The sequence below is a fragment of the Ammospiza nelsoni genome, chromosome 13, assembly GCF_027579445.1.
Source record: "Ammospiza nelsoni isolate bAmmNel1 chromosome 13, bAmmNel1.pri, whole genome shotgun sequence".
Lineage (NCBI taxonomy): Eukaryota > Metazoa > Chordata > Aves > Passeriformes > Passerellidae > Ammospiza > Ammospiza nelsoni.
The window spans coordinates 11,477,228-11,499,492 of record NC_080645.1 but is presented as its reverse complement, the minus strand read 5'-3'; the positions used below and the strand labels follow the sequence as shown (position 1 = coordinate 11,499,492).

Sequence of the window (22,265 nt, the reverse complement as noted above, 5' to 3'; positions counted from 1 at the left end):
AGGCCATAGTTGTGTATAAAGCTAACAGTTGTTCATACCTCAATCTATCACAGAACTTCTATCATTCCAGTCCTCAACTTTCATCTGGGAAGCACTGCTTTTTTATTTTTACAAACCAGAAAAAAATACACCTAAATGCAGTTTAGATGACTATAAAGGTCATTGATTTGCAGGGTTAATCTTCTGCAAGGAAGAGAAGATTTGCGTGGCAGTTATTCTTCATTTGTTAGTAAAGCACTTATATTGCTCTCAGGCTCCTCAGCAAAACTCAGATGGACTGCAGCAAAGGGGTTTAACCACATTGATTCTTCCAATGTTTTTCACATCAAGGTGATAGTCCTCTTGAAGCAATAAAATCTGACAGAAATGACTGTATTATTTCAAGTCCATTATCCAGTAATATTAAACAGCTGAGTCAGAATGTATATGGCAATTATTTGGCCAGACTAAAAAATATTTTAAACCTAATGCTGTATAAGAGTAGCTTTGCTGTATCTAACATCAGTTTCCTGTAAAGTTATATATGTACAGTATCAAATCACTTCAGTGTACTTCTTTTTCTATTATTATTTGTGGGCAAGTGCACTAATCATGTTCTCTTGATTTATGCTTAAAACCAGCAATTAATTACCACAAAGACATATATAAAAAATAAGATCACATTAATACAAATTTGGAAAATTTTCTTGGAATAGTATTTCAGTAGAATAGTTCTGAAAAAAAAATCATATTTTCTAATCTAAATTTGACTGAACAATGTTAAAAAATATAAAACTAGTAAGTAAAATTGATGACAGTGCTTCTAACAGTTAATACTTCTGTGATCTGTCTCAGCCTTCTTTAAAAGGACCAGGGCTATACTGTTAGATCCTATCAGACTTCATGGTTTGTTATGTTCTGCAGTGTGATATCCTAGAGGTAGCTTGATTTTTTTTAAATGCTCTTTTCAAGGCTGTGAAACATCCTACAAAGCAACAAGAAGCAATTCTTTGTATGAGAAATGTAGCTGTTCTTTGTTAAAGCTGTAGAAGAGGTTTTGAAATGCTATCACTCATGTATTCTTCAGAAAAATGCAGAGAGTACTTTTGAAGATGGAATTGCATTGTTTATATGTATAATTTTAGAAACAATTGACACCTGTAATTTTGAGAACTGAAATTAGTGCTACTCATCTCTATTAAATCCAAATACAATACACTTGTTCTATAATTTTCTGGTCATGTATTTTATCACAGTCATTTAAGAGTTCTTCTGTGAGAACTTTGTGTAGATTTATTTCAGGTTCATCAATTTCTACCTTTCCCCATTGATCTGTTCTTGTGCTAACAAAAATGCATGTTCATGAAGGGTAGATGAAACAATAAAACCTCTGAACTATTAAGACAACAAGTATATTTGATACAGATTGGATTTTTAGAATATGCATTGGTTTATATGAATTCTTGGGTTAATTATGGAATACAGCATATCAAAATTGTTATTGAATTTGTATTTTTTTAAGATTAAAAATCACTGCCTTTTATCTTTTGAGATAAATATCCTGCTGGTAATCAAACAGTGTAAATAAAACTTGTGATTTTTGGAGATTGTTATGCTAATTATCCCCTAGATCTGAGTTGTATGCCAAACTGTTTAAGCCATTTAAGATCACACTGAGGTTTTTCTGCATGTTGCAAATTAGACAGTTCATGGTTATTTCTTAGATATGTTGATCACAAAGGGTATCTAACAGATTTTCCACTACTTAACTGTACCACTTGCTTCTTTCTCTTTTCTTCTTGTCTATGATGTATGATTAATCATAGATTACTTCATTTTGTTTCATTTCATTTACAACATTTATGAGCTTCACTTTGTCGGTATGAAATGCTTGTCCCCTTCTTTCCTTTCCAAAGTGGCATAATTAGTGTTAGCATCTTTTTTAACAGGCTACATAAAGTTTAGTGGCTGGATTAAATCAAGTCATTAACATAATGTGCTATACAATTTGCCCCTATCTCTTTTCGTTTCCAGTACATCAAAGTGCCACAGAGTGCCAGTGTAATTGGGCCTTGCTAGCTTGTCAGGTTCAGTCAGGCTGATGGCTGCTGCTTTTACTAAAAAGCTTCCAGGCATGATAATTAATAGAGAAAAGAAGTCTGAGAAATGTAAAAGTTTGGACAGTTCTCTATGAATATTTCATCCATTTGAATAATCAGAAGTTAACATTATCAATTTGATGTATAATACATTGATTAAAAGCCTTGTTTCAGATCCTCAAAATAGACATCAAAACTGGGAATTTGCATTTTCTTTGGCATGGTCTTTATATAAAAAAAAAAAAATTAAAAAAATCTTTTCTCTTCCATCCCCTCCTCCTTTACACTCCCACATCTACACCAAATCCTTACAGGAAATTATATAGCATTCAGTTTTCACAATAAGATTTACTGCTGTCAACTTCCAAGTTGTCTTAAAATGTGCCATGAGGCAATTACTGGCAAACCCAATTTGTTTGGTAGTGGTTCTGGTTTTTCTCTCTTTTTTTCTTGCAGATGCCTCAAGTGCATTCTCTTGCTCTAACAGCAGTTTACTGATAGCAGCCATTATCTGTACCTGTAAATTAAGATATCAAGTTGTAACCAATTTTGATATGGAAATCTTTCTTAAACAGCAAAAAAGCCATACCAAGTGCTCATGGTTCTCCTGGTGAAGGGCACAAGCTTGTGCTAAGGTGAGAAGTTGTAAAGCTTCAAGGTTATGTATAGCAAATCAATAAAAACTATTCCTTTTACTATGTTTTTTTTTTGGGGTACAATTACTTGAATATTGAATTACTTGTATTTCCACCTATATGCTAGCTGTATTCATTTTAAAAAGGAAATTATTTGGATATTGTATTGCAGTTTTAAATTCTGGCTGATATGATCCCTCTTTACGCTTATGTTCTGCAGGACCTGAATGTCTTTAGTGTACTTCAGGGAGATTTTTGAGTGTTCAATTTTTTATTTCTCAACTTGGTTTGTTTTGTGGATTTAATCTGAATTTAGTGAATTTAGAGAATTAAATTTCAGGGTTTTAGTATTACCGTGTGTTACTGACCTGGCTCAATTCTACGATGCCAGAAGTACTAATCCTTTGTGTTCTCCTACTCCTGTATAGAAGTAACCTCTGTTTCTTTGTGTTTTTCTTCTGTAAAAAATTGGGGAATTAAAAGTGCTGCACCAGCATATTTAATAAAACAAGAAATAAAATCTATGAAACAGAACCATCTTATCAGAGTATGATAGCAGCAACTTGTTAAACTTTGTAGACTGTACTTTTAAAGACTACTGATTGGTCTAAGATTAAAAAGAACCAATTGCCATTCTCCACCTTTGAGGAGGTTGTTGGCTGGGGGTCACTATAATCCAGAAACTAAAGTAAAAGTGAGTTTAAAGTATCCAGGAAATACCTAAGCTGTGTTTTGCAACTGATAAAGTGTGAGATGACAGAAGTTTGAGTAGACCCTGTGCTGAAATGATGGACTTACAACTTCTATCTACCCCTTGTCAAATACACTTTGAAGTTGTAATTGAAAGCATTTACTGCAAGTCATTCTTTGAGATAGAAGAATTAAAAGAAGATGGAAAAATAATACCAAACACCAAACAGCAGCTTTTAAAATTATTGAAAACTACATAATCGTAAGTCACTGCCCATTATTTTTTTAGGTAACATAAAACAAATTAGTCAGAATATGAAATTAAGTAGAAGGCCAGATTTAAGGCTGAATATCTTTTTTTCCTCAAGGAATTTTCTGCCTTTCATGCCTTTTTAACTTAAGAATTATGCTTCCCTTTGAAATGAAAGGTAAGTTTGCACAACATTTTAATTTCTTAATTATGTAACTGGTTGGTACCTGTGTACCTCACTGGCTTTGAGATTTGAACAAGTTGATGTTTGGTTTTTATTTTTTCTGATGAATCAATTGAAGATGAGTGATTAAACATTAAAAAAGTGAAGTTTTCTCTTGGTCTGCAGGAGTAGGCGTACCTTCATTCAGGACAGTAACAATATTGGTTATGAAGTTTTCCCAGCTTCTTGGGGAGAAAATAAAATGCAGAATTATGCAAGTTTATATCTCACCAATGAAACAGGTTCAGATATATTTATGTTTTTGTATTATCCATCCCTAGAAAAAATTTATCTTTAAAATCTGTTAGTTGTGGCTGTGCCACGGGCAAGGTGCAAAACTGAATCTTTAAAACCAATTCCACTTCAGGAGAAACATTGAACAATTTTATGTTTTTTCTTCAGAAAGGGTGTGAGGTGAGCTGAAGAGAAAGCAATGCAAGAAAGACTATGCAAGTGATCAAAAGTTCTGAGCAAAGTGCAAATATGATTTCATGATCAGAGATGTAGTTGTCATGGTTGTGGTGGGAAAGCACACTTCCCTCTAGAACCTTCTATTTTCTAAAGTGTGTGGTGCTCTATACCTAATTAGAAATTGTCATTTTTAAAAGAAAAAGAGTGCATGGCTGGTACATTACAGATTTCATAGAGAGTCAGTACCTAATCATCGAATTGGCTCAAGCTGTAGCAAGTACTTAATGCCTTTGAAAATATTAAGGATTAATTTATGGTGGTCTGAAAATGATGAATTTGTACTCTCCACTAGGTAAAAAGGCAGCAACCAGAGTTCCCTTCATTGTCACAGATAGATCTTTATATTCAGTGTGTTCTTAGTTCTAGCAAGAGCTGAAGGGGTTGCATGGAGCTTGTCTGGTGCTGATCTCAGGCATTACATTTTTCTCCTGGCACATGGCAGGACAGTGATGTTGGGAGAAGATTTTCTGTGCCTTTCCCCCCTTCAGTAGGGACCACAAGAGTTATTCAACAAGGAGAAAGAGATCTCTGCCCCAGGTCTTAGGGAGAGTCTGAGGTGTATGTGCTTTATTAAAGTCCCATCCATGTGGAGAAGGAGCAGGGAACATTTCTGTATCCCTCTTCCAGTTCTCACATCTACACCAGTGTGGGGGAAAGGTAAAAACAGAGCAGGTTATTGCTCACATGAAAAGTCACTGCATACAGGACTAGAGTAATTTTTTTGCAATATGTATTTTTATGTGGATATGATTCTGTGTTGCCCTGTTAATCATAATCACTTAATTATGTAATGTTTGTATCTCTGTACACTGGAATTACTTGATGTTCCTGTAATAGCATTTTTTGTGGCTCTGTTCTGACGTTGTTAATGAGATGATCACAGGAATTCAGCACTTGATAGAGGAAGAGGATTATTCCTCATTCAGTAATATATTTGTTAATCAATATTCATAGTAAATGAAATACTGATAGCAAATGGATGATTACTTGTGATTGTTGGAGAATAGCTTACAGTTTATCTTATATGCGCTTTGCTTAAAATAGAAGTGAATAAGTGGACTCTGGAAATAAATATATAAAATGCTAAGAAGTAAAGCATGCAATTTTTTGAGCATTGGTAGATACAGGATTCAAGTTGATCTTACAGTTTAGAAGTTCCCTTTATTTTGAGTTTTTCAAGGCAATATATTAGTTAAAACTGTGGATGCAAAAAATAGGAGCGTTGGTCCTTTCAACTCAGCTTTTCTGTGCAGAAAGCACAAACTTATTTTTTAAAGCACTTCTGTGGGATACTGTTGTTGAGTATTTGAGACAGTTGGAATTCTATTTTTCATATCAAAGTGTTAGCCTTTTATTGTAACCAAAAAGGAAATCAAAAAATGGAATATACAGCTGCTTGTGGATGGCAGTCAAGACTAATTACAGAATTAAACCAAAGGTTTTTAATCTTAGAAATCAGGAAGGTGAGAAAAGTTGAGATTTCGAATTTGGATGTAATGTCCAATGCATTTAGTACTTACATTATCCCTAAAGATTTTGAAGGAGTTTGGTGATTCTTCCAAATCTTTGGGTAGCATTAATTACAAAGAGTCAGTATTAAATGGTAGAGGAAGCATTTTGACATAGACTAAGTATCTTACCCATGTTTTGTTTTCCTCACCTGAAATGAAAGCACTGAGCCAATTTCTTTGAGACATTTTTGAAAGTGTTTAATATTCTTCAATATCTACCCATACTCTGTGTTAGGTGAAATTTTGTATTATATTTTGTTTAAAATATTAAATGTAAAGACTAATTTTATTCCCATTAAATAGAATTATTTGTGGGCAGTAGTTGACAAACTATCCATTGTTCTCTTGAACAGTACCTTAAAAATGAGAAAAGGCTTTAAAAAAAAGCAGTTTAGGAATAGATTAGGAATATATTTAAATAACATATTTCACTCTGCATCATAGAAATATAAATGGTTGTTTAAAAATGAATTCATATCATGTATTGGATGTTATATATATATATTCAGCATGGGTTCATAATGTGAGTGGTTTTGTATAAATGATGAAATATGACATGTGAGCTAATTCTGTTCTTAAGCAGTTTTATATTTTTGATTTGTAAATATATTTTCTAATCAGCTTGTGTTCTGCTTTGTATGTGTTGTATTCATGTCTAATATCAATAAAACTGGGACTCAAAGTAGTCTTGACTGTTAACCTCCAAGATAATTTGTTATTTTTTCTTATAATTTTCTAATAGTATGGCTCAGTCATTTGCTTCAGTTTAAGTAAGAAATCAGAATACCCGAATTTACCCCACTAGCCTTGAAAAAGTGCAATATTCTTTGCCTAGTGTATGCAATTACAAGTGTTAAATATGTCAAACAAATTTTAAGATATGTAAAAGGAACACTTTATAATACAGGATATTGTATTTGGACTTGATTCATAAGCTACTGTCTGTGTACAAACTAGTCTGACATGGCTGCTAAATACTTTGGGGTGAACAAAACCACTCAGCATATCCCTTTAAATACAGATGCTAATACATCTGTTCAGTGCAAGAAGAAAAGAGTTGTTTCTGAAGTAAAATTAGACAATAGAGCCAATTTCATTTTTTATGCATGTGAATGTAGAGTGCTTGAGGTTATTAGTTGAAACTGAGTAACCTTTCCAGGCTTTCATCTCTTTCTTTTCAAATTTGAATATGAAAAGCATATTCAAGTCAGAGACCATCACTTTAATGACATTTGGCAGTCATTTGATTTATTAGATTTTAGAAAAAAAAATTCCTTTTAAATATTTCATCATTCTATGCTAATCCCAGTAATATTGCCAGCTGAAGCCATGTACCTGTATTAGTGGAGACAGAATGGTGTGGAATTTTTTCTGTCATCCTAGTAAAATTTCCATGAATCTACTGAATAATAAAACAACCTTATTGAAATATTCAGATTTGGGTTTTTAGTTAAAGTGTCTTAGGATACATAATAAAAGGAAATGTCTTTTGAAAGGAGGGGGTAAAATTACTTCATCAAATATTGAAAGGACTTGACAGCAATGGAAATTGTTCTATATGATGGATATTTTTACAATAGGATACACCTGCTTTTCAGTTTGATTAATCATATAATTTGCTTGGGGAAATGTAAGCTATCTCCATAATGAATTAGAGTATTGACTTGCAGTTTGAACACTGAATCTAGAAAGCCAGTCTTCTGCATCTGATTAATACTTCAAGTGATTTAAGTTTAAAATCAAAAATTGTCAAAATATTTCCACATAGGGGAAATATTTTTAATAAAGATATGAAGTTGAAAGAAATGAAAGAAGTAAAAAGAAATTCTTTTGACATTTCTGTACTCCAACATGTTGTGTTTGCTCTTTGAAGAATGTTTTCTTTGAATGCTCAGCTACATACTCCACTTTGGAAACCAGAGTGGCTTTTCTTTCTTTAAATTACATGGGGAAGTACTTGTGACTTTCTGTTGAGTCTGACATTCACACTTAAATACAGAAACCTTATTACAATTTATCTGTATACAATATCATTGACCTTGCTGAATAGTGTGAGACAATTTTACAAGGAAAAAAAAATGTAATTTTACTTAAAAGAGAATAAGAAAAAGTCTGATGAAGAATAGTTGTGTATAATTTTATTATATTATTAATTTTAACTCTTGAAGGTATGTTTGATTTAACTAGTCAAGTTCAGTATATGAAGTTGAATACCATCTAAATGGATTGCACTTTATATGCCTAACAATGGCATATAAACTTGGTGGATTTTTATTGAATGGGGTATAGTCTGCAGTAGGCACTGACAATTCTCTTCCATTTGGAAAATTTTGGTACCTAATATTACTGAAACTGTTTCCAGCAGTTCCAGGATCACTTTGCTGTGTAGCTACAAATAATGGCAACTGAAATTAGTGGTTCAGATAGCATTAATACATAAACATAATCTTAACCTAATCTTCTTCAGTAAACTATGATGTCCTGGTTCAGGACATCAGGACACCAGGACATATGACTATTGCAAAAACATTTTAAGCATCAAATTTCAATCAGTATCTGTTGCAACAATATTATTAACTGCAAACCATTGGGTTTAGGTTCTTACTGTGCCTGTGTCAAATCAATCCCTCAGTGTTAATTGTACAAACTACCCAAGGGTTCATAGGTGTCTTTGATTTGTGTTAACACTTCAAGAAACACAAAATAATTATTTTGGTTTGTGTTTTGTTTCAAATAGGAAGTTGAAAAATCTGGATTAAAATTAGATCACTTGATTTTACAAAGTCATGAATTACATCAGATGAAAGAATACAGCAGCTGAGTATGGAATGCAGATGAAACAATTTCCCTGCAGAGGACAATCCACTGTCAGTTCCAAAGCAGGTGCTCAGAGGAGTGACTGTAACCATAGAACTGGTGAGTGGGACCTATCCCTGAGCAGGTGTGTTCCTTCCCTAAAATTGTCTTATGAAAATGCCTGCAACAAAGCCTATTTCCTATACATTATATTTACATTTATGTCTGTACTGTTGTATTTGTCATTCTTCCAGCTCTTTGGGGAAATACTACTGCTGGTTTTTAAGAACTGAGATCAGGATGCAATTATTAAGTATAAACTAAAATACAAAAGTAGGCTTGTGTAAGAAATTGAAACTGCAATATATTTCAATTTGCTGGTAGTGCATACCTTTAAAAATTAGGCATTACACAACTATTTTTTTTTTTTTGAAAGAGCACAACAAACTAATTTTTCTATTGATACATGATACAAAGGAAAAGGAAAAATTCTGTCCAACCATGTACAATTGAAATACATTTAGAGAAAATATGTCATGGACTTGATTATCACTTGTGAATACTGAGTGTATCTTTAATTAGAATTTTTTAATGGGAAATTACTTAACTGTATTTAATACTAATAAATTGCTATTTACTTAGAATACTGAATCCTGCATGTTGCATATGCTAGACTCTAATAAATGAACATCTGAATGCATTCAGTCTCAATCCACCATTCTGACTCCAAGGACATGGATCTTTGAGGGCCTTGGGAAAGAAAAAGAAGCCCACCAAGAAAACAGTAGTTCTGTGAAGTCCTGAATTCACTGAGGCTTCCTTCCATTCAGACAAATGGGATTTCTGGCATCATGTGCTAAATAAGACACTGCATAAAGGAGAACTCTTTTTATGAGCTGGAGAAGTTCGTCTTGTTAGCTGCTGTAGGCACTTCTCCAGATGTTCTAGTTAGGCTGACATAAATGGAATATCCTTTTCAAAAACTGTGGAAATAATACCATAAGCCAATGAAAGCTTCTTAAGGCTTTTAATTTCTCTTGCTTTTTGAATCTCATTGCTTTGAATATAAAAAACATTCACAAGATACAAAAGTCTTACACAATTCTGATTCCTGGGTGTACTAGTTATGGTCTAAGCATAGTTGTATTTTGGGTATTTACTCTGCAAAGTTTAACTAAAAATGCAGGAAAGATATGATGAATACAAAATAAAATTTCAGAGTTTTAAGGTGATTGTGAAACTTCAATACATTTCAAGCTGTGATATTTGAAAATAGCATCATGCTTTGGAGAGACTGTTGTTCATAAGGGTTTCCAATGTAGTAGTGCTGTATTTTATTATTTCTGTTAATCATAACTTGGCTGTGCAACTTTTCTTTTTCTATTTACTGCTTGGGTATGGATTATAAAACTGTATGAACTTCAAAATATCCCAACAAATCAACATTAAAAGGTGGGGTTTGGCCTTTATTGCTTCAGGACTGTATTCTGCAGCATTATACTAATGTGGTTGTTATTTGTAGAGGTTTGCTTAGATAATTGGGTGTCTAATTTCTACTCAAGATTAGCTTTGTGCATAGGGGGAAAAACCTAATGAGTCTGCTTTTTGATAATGCCAGTTGAGAAGCCAGTAAGATAATAGTAATGAAATCTGCATGTGTGTTTACTATAGCTTTGCTGCATCCCTTATTCATGTCTAATTAGATTTGAGTATGCTGAATATTTGAGGTTAATTGAATATTTTCTTTAATAAAAACGAGATTTGCATGGGTAGAACAAAATTTACTTTGAGCTTAGAAGGAAACTAATAGTCTTTTAGACTTTTGCATGGAGAAAATTGGAGTAAGTCCATAAGTAATCTAAAAAAATCACTAATTCTTATAATAAATAAAGCATTTTATATTATCTATAACTGGAACAGATTGACTGTTTTAAAAACATCTTAACTGTTACAGAAGGCTTCATGAGATTCATTGCTTTAAAAACATTTGAAGTTTTTCCCATACTATTTGCACATTTTTCACTGTCATTGTTTGGCATGTGAGATAGAGAAAATTAACAAAACCTGTTGAAAAACAATATAATAGAGTTCAGTAATCTGGACATACAAGATCCCATGAATTTGCATTTTCACAGGTGGTTCAAGCATGTAACTTGGCATTAATTGGGTTTTTTCAACTATGTCTTTTTCACTGAGAATGGTTTGAAGATCATTTTCTTTCTTCCAGAGTCTTGGAATAGAAACTTGGATGGGGGAGTTTAAACAGTTTAGGATCATGGTGCAAACGTCTTGATTGCCCTTGACATTGTGGGGTACCTCCTGATGACCAGAGTGACTGAGAGGACCTATTGTGTTTGGTACCACTGAAAAGACATATTAGAATATCCGAGAATGCCTCCAAGCACTTCAGGCCCATACATTCAAAGAGCAGTGAAAATTGCCAAATTATACTGTGGTCCTAGAGAATAGAGAGCAGAAATAGAAGAAAGACTTATGAAACCTGGCAAAGGTTTTATATCAAATCTAATTGGGAAGCAAAAACTTTTCTCTCTTAGAAACGTGACTATTTGAACAACTTGAAGTACAAGTGGAAGTAGAGAGGAGGGGTTTGGGAAAGATGGGATGTACTTTTTATTAAAAATAAATTTCTAAAGATCCTTATTCTGAAAGTGGATTCTTCAAATGTTAAGGCTTTGCATCAGGAAACATTGTTATAATTCTGTGTGTTTATTCCTTTTCTACAATAATTTCAAGACTGTGGAGCATTTTTTTTCTTCATTTGATGAAAATCTGCTTCATCATCTAGTTGTTCAGTTGTGTTAGAATGTGAACTATGAAAAAATTGAACTATAGCAGAACAGCAATATTTTGAATTGCAGAGATTTCTAACAAGGTTCCATGGTCATTGTAGTCTTCAGCTTTTATTACTTCTTTAGGACTAATTTAAAATTTTAATTTTAGAGGCAAACTGTCATGAGTTAATTTTGAATTATTTTTGCAATTAATTGCATAGAAAAATTAGATGTTCCATGCCTTGCAGCAATGTTAATGCTTCTAAGTTCAGGCAGTACTAAGAGGTGCTGTGAAAACATGTTATTCATCAGGATCTAAAAATATATTTTCACTCTGGTTAATCATTTTCCCCAGACTTGAATGAAGTTCTTGTGCTGAATGTATTACTTACTACTCTGAATTTTTCCATTGAGTGAAATGAATTTGAACTCTTTAGGTTTGTTAATAATTTGCATTTAAAATTGTTTTATATACAGTATTAGTAAACTTAGGAAATTCCATTTGGGATGCTTATGGGAAAGGGAAGGATCTGTTGATGTGGCATTTCCTTTGAAGTTCTCTGGCTGTCCATCTGTCTCCCTGCTGCCTCCCCATCACTTCCTGTGGTGGCCTTAGGAGCACTTGGCCATGAGAGCAGCACATGTGGAAAGTCATCCACATGTCCAAAAGAAGAGCAGATGACAATAACAGCTTCTTATAACCTAAGAAAGTAAGAAATTGAATGGAAATTAAGGATTCAAAGGCAGAGTGCCAGTTCTTTGCTTTCTGTTAGTAGAGAAAAAGGTGGCAAATTGCAGATTCCTTTGGTTGAATGACTTAGCTGCTCAGGCACTGGCCTGGCTGTTTGTGCCAGGAACCCACTCCTAACCCACTCCTAACCCATTCCTAACCCATTCCTAACCCTCTCCCAACCCATTCCTAACCCACTCCTAACCCATTCCTAACCCATTCCTAACCCATTCCTAACCCATTCCCAACCCATTCCTAACCCATTCCTAACCCACTCCTAACCCATTCCTAACCCATTCCTAACCCTCTCCCAACCCATTCCTAACCCATTCCTAACCCACTCCTAACCCATTCCCAACCCACTCCTAACCCATTCCCAACCCATTCCCAACCCATTCCTAACCCATTCCTAACCCATTCCCAGCCCATTCCTAACCCACTCCTAACCCATTCCCAACCCATTCCCAACCCACTCCTAACCCATTCCCAGCCCATTCCTAACCCACTCCTAACCCATTCCCAACCCATTCCCAACCCATTCCCAACCCATTCCCAACCCACTCCTAACCCGTTCCTAACCCTCTCCTAACCCATTCCTAACCCATTCCCAACCCATTCCTAACCCATTCCCAACCCACTCCTAACCCATTCCTAACCCATTCCTAACTCATTCCCAACCCGTTCCCAACCCATTCCCAACCCGTTCCCAACCCATTCCCAACCCATTCCTAACCCATTCCCAACCCTCTCCTAACCCATTCCCAACCCTCTCCTAACCCATTCCTAACCCATTCCTAACCCATTCCTAACCCATTCCCAACCCGTTCCCCACCCATTCCCAACCCGTTCCCAACCCATTCCCAACCCGTTCCCAACCCATTCCCAGCCCATTCCCAACCCATTCCTAACCCATTCCCAACCCATTCCCAACCCACTCCTAACCCATTCCTAACCCATTCCTAACTCATTCCTAACCCTCTCCTAACTCATTCCTAACCCATTCCCAGCCCATTCCCAACCCATTACCAAGCCATTCCTAACCCATTCCCAACCCATTCCCAACCCATTCCCAACCCATTCCTAACCCATTCCCAACCTGTTCCCAGCCCATTCCCAAATGCACTCCTGCTGCCATGTATGGGCTGGGGAACAGCTTTAGGGAAAACTGAAAAATCTACAGCTCTGGGAAACGGGCACCCTAGGACTCATAGAGATGTGTCCTTCAATAAATCCTTCTACTGGAATTGAGGGCTTCTTATGTCCTCATATTGCTGTATTCCACTATCTCACTCCATAGCAGAGTTGATAGTTTCTGTTCATACAAATAAGTTTATTTTGGGTAGCAAAAGATAGTATGAGATATGTTAAAGATTTCTGTCTGCACAGGGAAGAGGAAACCTTACTGTGAGGTGGACAGTCAAAAAGAATTGTCAGTACAGTGGCAGAGTAACTAGAAAAAAGTGAATATTAAAAATGTTGGAGTTTAATCCGGGAATAATTTCTAGCCCCACCTTCTCCCCTCAAAAACAAATGAAAACTATTCTGAAGAGCTATGTTTGATTCTTCCAGGGCTATATTCATTCTAGTTCTGTCCTAGAAAAACCCTTTCAGTTTCATTTCTTTATTTAATTTTTTAAAAATTCCTGTAACACCTTTTCAGTCTTTATAATCTTTCACAGTAGTTTACTGATGTTTGCAGACTGATATCATTTGCAGGCGTGCAGCTACTTTGTCTAATATAAGATGCCCAAAAACTTCTTAAAGAATTTCTTAAAACCCTGCTTCTCATTCTTCTAGTGTGTTTTCCAAACCAAGGCTAACTTTCACTCTAGGTCATATTAATAGTACAAAAATTAGAAGCTGATCCCTGTGTTTGTATTTTAAATTAAAACAATGAAAAGCTTTCAGAGCACTCACTCACACTCCCCAGGCTGTGGATTTTCTCCAGTCCATTGGTCTAGAGGTTTCTCTTATTGAAATATTGTGGCAGGAAAGGAGGATTAAATTACTGAGGCTGTCAAAAAGGACAAGCACTCTGCCATACATTATCATTATCACTGGCTTCCTCAGTGGAAGAAAATGCAGTAAATCACTTAAAATACAAAGCAATAAAGACCACTGGCTTTTAAAATCATGAGTGCTATTGCCATTAACAGAAAGTGACAGCTATGTGGCATGCTTAGATGCTGCCTGTATCTTTTTTGACAGTGTGCACATAAACCTGCCAGTGACACACCATTAGATCACATGACCTTTCCAATTTGATTCTAGCATTGTTGCTTTTCCTTAGAAGAAAAGAAAGAAATGTTTGTTTTTCTTTGTTCTTTTTCTCATGCTCTTCTTAAAGGTGAAAAACATCTGATACTAATAGTAATTCTGATTTGCTTTGCAGTGATAAATGTGGTTAAGGCAGATAATTGTGCAGACAGAGGTCTCAGGTCTGTTCTAAAGCGAGATCTGCACATTGGCACGTTCGTGTTAGTGCTGGAAAACTCTGGTATAGATCTCAGTAAATAATGCTTGTGGTTCACCTTGTGGTTGGTCCCTTTTGAGGAGGTTGGACTGAGGAGTTAATACCTAACTAACTAACTAGAAAAAAATTGCTTCAGCTAGAAATGATAGCTGCATTCTGGTGGGACAATTGCTTTTATTTCTTTCTAGTGTAGGTTCATGTGGCATGGAATTCTGCAACCTCACCTATGCTGGTTTAGTGCTGTGGTTTGGGGTTAGGTTTGGGAGTTTGTTTAGTTGGTTGGTTTGTTTTTAAAAAATCTGTTCCACAGAAGAGAGAATCTATCACCAGTATTCCATCACTAATGAATCTGAAAAGCAAATATCTGCCCAGTTTAGTGTAGGACATCTGTTGCTTTCTGAATTCAGGACACTGCTAAGAGTCTAAGAGGTGTACGAAGTGTTCCTTGGCCCTAGAATTTACAGAAATAAATAAATAGATAGATAAATCAATCAGTAGGCAGGTATTATGTGAATACATATGAGAAAGAATATAAATTATTCTTGTCCAATTTCATAATAATAATAAATTTGTTCATATTCAATTTTTTTGATTGTGATAGTATGTACATTACTTATACCGAATGAATGACATCCTTTGATTACATTTTCTCTTGAAGGTCAATCATTAAAATGGAATAATCACTAATTTAAAGATTCATTTGATTTGAGAAAGAATAGGATACATGCTGATCATATTTGACATGTTTGAGTTACTTGTAAATCTTTTAAATACGTATTTATTCACAAATCACTGATTCACTCCACATAAAGGAGGAGTGATCTCTCTTCATTTCATTTCTACATGAGAGTTTCATGTCTTGTTCAGAAAACAGGTTTTACTGGAATGGAGCAGGGAACACCATGAAATGATTACTTGTTGGGATGGAAATATCATACCAAAACAATTCTTAGGTTTGGAGTTAAAAAAAACAACTGAAAAATGCTTAATAAGCAAGCAGATGGCTAATTCTGCCATACAGAATAGAAAAGTGGATAATGTTATACTAAAATTTGACAATACTGAGGATAAAAAACTCCTTTTTTTTTTTTTCTTTCTTTTTCTTTTTTTTTTTTTTTTTTTGCTGAGGGATAAATTAAGCACAGGAAAATAGCTAGTCAGTGTGCTGTGATTTCTCCTCTAAATACTTGGATATTTTTAATAATTATTTTACAAGCCTAAGGTGAAGGTAAGGTAAGATTACAGCAGTGAGCTTTTTCTCTGAACAGGAGGGTTCATCTTTCTGCCATGGTGCTGTCCCTGTGTTTGTGGGTGGGTTGTTCTCTGCAGTCACTGATGTGTCTCCCTTGGCTCATGGGGAAATTTCATTTCTGCCATGGTGCTGTCCCTGTGTTTGTGGTGGGTTCTCTGCAGTCAATGATGTGTCTCTCCCTTGGCTCATGGGGAAATTTCATTTTTGCCATGGTGCTGTCCCTGTGTTTGTGGGTGGGTTGCTCTCTGCAGTCATTGCTGTCTCTGCCTTGGCTCATGGTGAAATTTCAGTTCTGCGCTGACTAAATGGGAAGACAGGAAGTTCATCGGTAGTCCAGCTCCCCACTTGATCCTAGCAAGAGGACCACCAAGAAAGAAAATTTATGGAAAGATTGTGCCCATACAGCCAAAGTTTCCAACTCTGTGCGTTTTAAACCTGGCCTAGTTCTATCTCCAACACGTGTTTTCTATCACAGGCCTTACAAACTGGTATCAGAGCTTTTTCAGCTGAAACAGGAACTGAACTAAACTAATGCTTTAAAGCTCAGGAAACCAAATTATCAAGGATATAAATATCATTGAAAATTGCCTGCAGATGGTTTAGCCTGACACTTTATTGGTGTTTGTGCTAGGCCAAATTATAGCAGCATAGGCAGTGTATTATGTCTATTAAGTAGTGTATTAATTTATTTTTTTCCTGTCACAATGAATGTTGCTGGAAATGATACTCATAATGATTGGATCCATATTAGAACATAAATAAATGGATGAATCATGTGCTATTTTTGTCTTCTAAAAGAAGAATCACTTTAATAAATAGCTCTTAAAAAAGATATACTATTATAATACATAAAATTATTGCTAAGCCAAAGTTGCAACTATAGGCTAATTCTATAGTTGAAACTGAACCAATTTGACCTTGAAAATAATGCATTTTGCAGCTTTATACCCTTTTAGTTTATGCGTACAAATAAATAAATGCTAGTTGGAATTTATATGGAAAATACATATTTTTAGAGTCTATTTAGGTTGGAGAAGAACTTTCAGGTCATCAAGTTCAACTGTTAACCCAGCAATGCACTTTTAAATATCTCCAGGGATAGTGACTCCACCAGTTCCCTGAGCAGCCTGTTCCAGGGCTTGACAACTCTTTCAGTGAATGATTTTTTCTTGATATCCAGTCTAAAATTTGTTTGGAGTGGAATTCACTCTTCATTAATAAAAGATTTCAAAATAAAGTTGATTTTTTTTCTGCTTTCAATTTCATTTTTTGGTATGGAATAATTTTAGAAGTTTACTAGAAATGTTAATTTTAGCTCCACATTTGAATTAATGGCTTTAGTTGCAGAAAATGCAAAAATAATCAGTATCAAAAAAATCAAGAAAAAAATGTTGTTAAATAGAATGATATAAAATGTAAAATACATAAGCATGAGGTAGAGGAACTGTTTGAAATCCTTTTTAGGTTACTAATTGTTGCAAACCACAAAGATGGTTCTCCTCTTTTGACAATCATATTTTCTTAATGTTTTCAGACAGTCATTATCTCTGTCATAAATATGGAGATTTTGTTAGAATATTTGCTTTTCTTATGCCTGTATTGTGTGACATGGGTAGCCTTTTATTTTGTTTTTTTTTTCTGTATAATGGGGATTATAATTCCTTATTAATTTTAGGAAGACATACTTGCTAATATTTGTAAAACTTTGGAATAAAAACAGGATACAGAATTATTATTTCAGCATCAAATAATTATCTACTTTCCCCATCATTATCTACTTTCATGTTGAAGTCTCTTATTCAGTTAACAGGACCCAATTTCTGACCATCCATGTAACTTTTTGTGACTGTGTCCTCGTTAATTTTTTTTCTTCCAGTGCTGCTTTTCAGCATTTCAAGAGTGTAGAAATTTCAGTTGTGTAGTGAGCCTTGCCTGATTCCCCACGCCAGGCTGCAGCTGAAGTGCTGAGACCTGGAGGCAGAGTCTGTGCTCCTCTGACACGTGTCAGCAGAGACACATGTGGAGAACGGAGGAATCCATTCTTCCAACAGTCACCCTGCTGTGATAACAAGAGTGAACAGCTTTATGCAAGAGGTTTCCAGGCTGGTCCTGACAGGTGCATCATTTCTTGGTGGGAAAGGATTGTTATTCTGAGGAACAGACTATATGAAGTCATTGTTCCCCAAAGTAACAAAATCTGTGCCTCCATGTCATAGAATAGAGCATGTGTAGGGTGTAAGCTTCACATTAATATACTGAATTCATGAACAAAGTTTTATACTTGCTGCTTAAAAACTCTGGCCTTTGGAATAAAAAAATTAAAAATCGGATCAAATTTGCATATATAAGAGCTTCTGTCCAGTTGCTCTAAATTACCTGCTGTGATAATGCCTTTAAGTTGTTCTAAAAAGAAAAATAAATAATCATTCAGGTTTTCACAGTAAAACATGCTTTAAACTCAAAGCACTTACTGTTTTTTCACTTTTCTTTTGAAAAACAAGCTTCATTTCGTTCTCTATTTTTTTCTTGCACTGCCTAGAAATTATCTTCTCACATGGCTTTTCAACAAGGTGTTAAAATTTCTTCCTCTTCAGTAGGTTTGGAATTCCTACAAGGAAATGTGTACTTATACCTGGGTATTAGAGAAAAGAAATGTGGAAATCAGCTAGAGAGAAAACCTGGGATCCCAAAGAGAAATATAGGAGAGTAACACTATCCATAGCTTTATTCATGTGTTCATATTTTGTGTAAGATATCCTTTCCTGTAGCCTTGGATGTAACGTAACCTGATGCCAACCCATTTGAAATTATGCCTATTGTAACATTTTTCGGTTGTAAAGCTCACAAACATTCACAGCTTGACCAATGTTGCCAAGACATACCAAATGTTAGCTCTAAATTCCTGTCATTTTGTCAGTCTCAGTGTTTTTGGCCCCAGCACAAGCCACTAACTCAAGCCAGCTCCAACACAATACTGGAATTGTGTGTTTGAAAGGAAAGCCATACTTGGAGGCAATGGGTGTAATTTAAGTTGACAGAAGAAAAGCATATATTTTGTGTAGTTGTTTGTATAGCCAAATAAACAAGAATTGTACCATGGGGTGGTGGGAGGGGGAACAAAAATGAAACAGTTCTGTAAGTCTGTGGATCTATGGCTGCAACATCTCTGTCCTTCTACTACTGCTAAATAATACTGAAGAAGAAGGGAAGATTTAAAGGAGAGGATCTTGGACTATTCTTGTCATGGAAAATGTTGAATTTAATTGATAAAGAGTTCTTGCTTATGTAGTGGAGGAATAAAAAACATAATGCAGTTTTGCCTTTTTTTTTCTGGTTTTTAGAGTTGATTTTTAATCCTTTTTGAATGCTTTTTTTTTTGTTTACCCTAAAATTTGCAGTGCTCAGTGATACCCCAGAAGATGAGCAGAACTTGAACGTGAAGATACTGATTATGCTGAATCTGTTTGAAAAATATATTCCAGAATCAAAGAAATACCATTGAACAAGCCATTGGTGGTGAGTTTTAGAGACCAATTTCCTGTAAACTTTTGTAGCTTAAAAATGATTTGTTGAATTTCTACTTTTCTCTTCAAGATTTACTGTGACAGTAATTGTTTGACATAGTGTCAAGAAGAAATTCTTTTCTTTTAACTGAAGGTTTCCACATTTATTTGCAAAAGTCTGCAGAAGCTATTACTGTCATTCCTTAAAATATGTTTAAAAAAACCAATACCAAACAGCATCCCCAGTTCATAGTAATTAGTTTATAAAACCTAAGAACTTTAAGGACATGTCTGATTCCTGTAATTCTCTATTTTGTACAATATATTCATTGTAATAGGACTATAAATATATATCTATAAATATATGTATTAAAATGTCAGTAATTCTGTATTGCTGATGTCTGTATCTTATTTAAGGTTACAGTATAACCCCAGGGTAGTTCAGGGGTTTGTGTCCTCCACACCAACTGTATTTGAGACAGTGTGGGTGTAATATTGGGGGCTTGGTTAGGGGTCACTTTAGCCTGAGCACTCCTCTGGGAAATCCTGTGACCAGCCCTTCACTGGGAATTCCCAAAGCAAGTGAGCTGAGTAGGAGCTGTGGAATATTCCCTTGTGTGTTTTTGTAGTGTTGAGTGTTTTTCTAGTGCTCATAGGAAGGCTGGAGAAGGTTACTCAGTCCTCTCACAGACAGGGAAGGAAAATATTCTCCTTGCTTAGGGTTTCCTGTTGCCTGTGGTAGCAAATGCATCATTACCAATGGTGCATTTTTCTCCTCCCTCTTCATTTCAATCCTCTTTCCTGTTGTGGTGAAGCTCAGGGAAGGAGCTGAGAGTATCTTTGTGATAAAGCAATCCCTCAGTGGGTGCATGAAGCAGCTCCAAGCCTGGACACGGTGCACACAAGGTTCCCTTTGCAGAGCAGGAATTCCAGTTTGCCCTGCTGGAATACCAGGCCAGGGTGACTTTGCTACTTCTGTTCTTGGGGGAAATTACTCAGCTATGTATTGAGCTGAGTAGTAAAAGAAAGAAATAGACTTTTTACCATTTCCATTATCATACATGATTTGCATCCTTGCAGAAGCTAAAATTCTCAAAGAAGAGTATAAATACTCAAAGTTTCAGGAACATGATAAGGAAAATGCAAAGAATCAAATCTCCACACCCTGGAACAATAACACATGGATTTGATGCACTTTTTAATGTGGCTGAACACTTCAGTTTTTCTGCACTGATAATTTTTTCTCCAAGGTGTTGTACAAAAGCACATCTCCTCCAAAAAGGTATTTTTAGTCTCTCACTGGAAGATTGTTTTTGTTCTGTATTTTAAGGCCGTAATTCCCATTGTCATAATTACTATTTGATAAGGTTTATTACTGATATACATATAATCTTTTACTTTCTCTCAAAACTCTTAAAAATCATAATCATCCAAGAGGATTATTATGACAGGAAGGGACTGGTTTTTGTTACTAGTTATTGTTCTGTCAAAAGTTAATCATTATTATGTAATGACAGCTATTTCAATATTGAGGAGCATTTCTTCCCTAATCATAAGACATTTGAACTCATTTTTACTGTATATCCATTATATCTATTAAAGTGATAGTAAAAGCTAAAAATTCTTTTATTCTTTTTCTTATCCACACTTCTGCCCTTCCTTGCAGATGCTGTGCACTTATGTTCTTCTGTTGAATCCATAACATGTTATTTTCTGAAAATTTAGAAACTTCAGAGAATCAAAATGAACTTTGCATTAATATATGTCAGATCATGGCAGAAGAGCATGTTACTGTATTTTCTTAGACAAATTTCTTTAAAAAGGATCTGTTGTCAAGATCTGAACATCAACTTCAATTAAATGTTAAATAGATAAATAGAATTCCTGAGTAATATGTGCATTTTCTCTGAGATGGATATTGTTTGGAGGGAAAAAAAGATAAACTTAGACACAGAAAAACACCACATGAAGATGTAGTCATTCTCAGATACCCTGAGCTTCATTCACTCTATTTGAGGACTGCAAGGATGGATCCTTTTCATATCTTGTTCCTTTCATTGCTGGTTGTGTGGAAGTGGCCTCCATGTAATTTGAAGCAACTACGTGCATGGCTAAGCAAGAGGATGGATAAAAAAGAGACTTTATAGTCAAGACATCTAACAATAAGTCTCAGAGATAATATGACAATATGAAAAGTGATAAAATAGAGTTAATGTTCTGATATCATTAATTATAGTTTTCCTGTTCTTACAGTAAAAACAGTACTGTCCTCTGAAGTCTGCTCTGAAGTTGACAGTTCATTGAGTGATTTGTTCAAGAATATACAAAATGCTTTGGATCTCTAAGAGTAGCATCCAATCTGTCCTATAATAGGTCTTTCAACAGGGTAAGTGATGGAAGGTTTATCCTGTGTTTTCCCTTCTCTAAACCTCTTCTCAGCTATCCCAGCAGCCTAGAAGTTGCAACATGAAGGATCATTGCATATCCTAGAGTATTTATCCTAATTATTAAATACATAACGTTGCTATTTGTCAGCTGTGTAATTTGCTTTGAAAAGATATGCTGTCAAGATTATTTGTTTTTATTCAAATTCCTTCTAGAGTCATGTTAGGCAGCCTCAGTGCTTTTTGTGCAGGACTGGGAAAGAGCCTCATTTTTGACTTAGCAGCATGTTTTAATCACAGCAGAGAGATTCTGGCCCTCTGGGCTTACTTAGATATTGTGAAAGAGTGCAATTTTAAATCATGTCAGCTAATTTCTGTAACATAGAAATTTTAAATACTGCTTTAAAACCCACATACACAAAGATGAAGGTAGTCAGTTTAGTCTAGGGGAATTATCATCTTTGCTCATACTTCACT

At 35.0% G+C, this 22,265-nt stretch overlaps 1 long non-coding RNA gene across 1 annotated transcript in view; it reads left to right on the top strand.

Moving 5' to 3' along the window:
• Positions 1–22,265, top strand: part of LOC132079069 (uncharacterized) — a 32,776-nt gene that overhangs the window by 8,650 nt on the left and 1,861 nt on the right. The window contains exons 3-5 of the long non-coding RNA XR_009419345.1: positions 8,596–8,774; positions 19,300–19,417; positions 21,658–21,790. This is a non-coding gene — a long non-coding RNA (uncharacterized LOC132079069). The remainder of the gene's footprint in view (positions 1–8,595; positions 8,775–19,299; positions 19,418–21,657; positions 21,791–22,265) is intronic.